At 40.4% G+C, this 2101-nt stretch overlaps 1 non-coding gene across 1 annotated transcript; it reads right to left on the reverse strand.

Moving 5' to 3' along the window:
- Positions 1 to 796: 796 nt before the first annotated feature.
- Positions 797 to 900, reverse strand: LOC131822348 (U6 spliceosomal RNA). Its single transcript, XR_009350223.1, has one exon. It is a non-coding gene; the product is annotated as a U6 spliceosomal RNA (small nuclear RNA).
- Positions 901 to 2101: the final 1201 nt, after the last annotated feature.

Here is a 2101-nt window from a genome sequence, read left to right on the forward strand (position 1 = left end):
AAATAATAATCTTTGACTTAGAAAAAATATTTAACTTTTATGGTAGAAATGTAGACACAGCAATGATTTGCGATTTCTCAACATGTTCTTTCTTGCTGAAGGACATTTAGCTAGTTTTGACCTATAGTCAGGATAAGCATAGCACACATGCAAAATTTCCAACAATAAGAATCCACAGATAAGAAAGATAAGTCTTGACTTAAGCCTTATTTGGCAAAGAGAAAACAAAGCATGGCACCATTAAATTTTGAATGCTAAATATATTTCCTTGCCCTTAGCTCAGGAAATAAAGCTTTAGAGAAGTCACTAGAGTTGACCTTCTTTTATTCTTTAACAGGATAAAACTCTTCTCTCTTTTAGTTCATGTGCCCTTTGTTCTGGACTCCAAAGTTGATGGACAAGTTGATACACAGTCGCTCTGAGTACAGGGGAAAAACCAGAGGTGTGCGGCTTACAATTGCCAATAAAGATATAACCTTTCTTTGTTGTGCATTTCACAAGCAGATTACATAACCTTTTGGGGATATGTCATCAGCTCCAGCAACATACTCATTTTTTTAAGTTTTTTATTTTTTTTTAAGATTTATTTATTTATTTGAGAGAGAGAGAGAAGGAGAAGTACAAGCCAGGCAGAGAGGCAGAGGGAGAAGCAGACTCCCTGCTGAGCAAGGAGCCCCCGACCTGGGGCTCGATCCCAGGGCCCCGGGATCATGACCGAAGCTGAAGGGAGATGCTTAACCGACTGAGCCACCCAGGCACCCCTAGTTTTAATTTTAATTCTAGTTAGTTAACATACAAAAATAGGGAGCAGTTTGCAAATTTGCCTATCATCCTTACACAGGGGCCATGCGAATCTCTGTATCTTTCCCATTTTAATCTATGTGCTGCTGAATCAAGCACAACAGTAACATATTTAAGTAACATATGCTAACTGCACAAGGATACTTGGCTTTTTACTGAGTGTAGTTTGAGTTGGGCTTTGTTGCTTCCCTTCTTTCCACATGGTGCATACAGAGGGTGGAAATGAGAGAGAGGAAGGCCGGGGTGACAGGAATGTTCTAGTAGGCCCGCTTGGGGAAAGGCACACGTGTTCCTTGTTCATCACCCCAACCCAACACACACACCCACATTACATAAAGAGCCCCATGCAGACAAAAGGAGCTCTTTATGTTGCCTTAAAATGACATAGGAATTGTGTTTCTCGGTTGCCCTGCACCAGATTAACATGCCCGAAGCCATGCAATATTTCCACACCTTAGTGCACCCTAGTCCCTCTTCATCCCCTCTCTCCTGACATCATTTCTTTGTGAATCAACTACTGTACAGGCTGTCACCTGGTTTCTCATGTATATCACATTTAAATCAAATTAAAAAGAACATTACACTCGAGAAAAGCCTCACATCAGTCAGCAAGTGAATATTTACTAAGAGACTGTGATGAGCCCCCACGGTTAGCGGATAGCAAGTAGATCCAATATAGGAAGTGGCTTCCCAAACAGGAGACTCTCCTTGTGTTCTTTGCCAAGCCAGGATTCTCTTCTTTAGGTCAGCCACCTCAGCCTCGAAGCTTTGCCCATCCCTCTGAAATGCAACTAATCAGTATTTTGTCTCCACTTCAAAGAGTAAAACTTCTGGAGCTGGGAGCCCAAAGGTAGGTACTTAAGTGCTGACTTACTTCCCTCACAACTCATACCACTTCTCTAAGTAGAATCTGTTCATGATTAATTTCTCCCATCTTGATTCACATTGGCTTCCTCTCAGATAGGGATTTTCTTTCTGACCTCATCTTCAAATTCCGAGTTGAATACTACTAATGCCATGAAATTAGAAGGAATGATTAAATTTAGGGGGGGGATTATATAATTGTTCACAAAAACATGCCCTTGAGACCTTAGAAAAGATGGTTATTCCTAACTGGTATGGTCTTGTTTCATTGTAGAGGTAATTTCTCTTATTATCTTCAAATTAACTTTTACTTCTTAATTTTGCATGGGATTTCTATTTGAAGTCAAGTTGTATTCTCCATTTCTTTTCCTCCCTAAACCTCCAGAGAAGATTTTGTGTATGTGTTCCTCACTCACACCATCTGTCTGTGAAGAGT

Source organism: Mustela lutreola, chromosome X (assembly GCF_030435805.1).
Source record: "Mustela lutreola isolate mMusLut2 chromosome X, mMusLut2.pri, whole genome shotgun sequence".
Lineage (NCBI taxonomy): Eukaryota > Metazoa > Chordata > Mammalia > Carnivora > Mustelidae > Mustela > Mustela lutreola.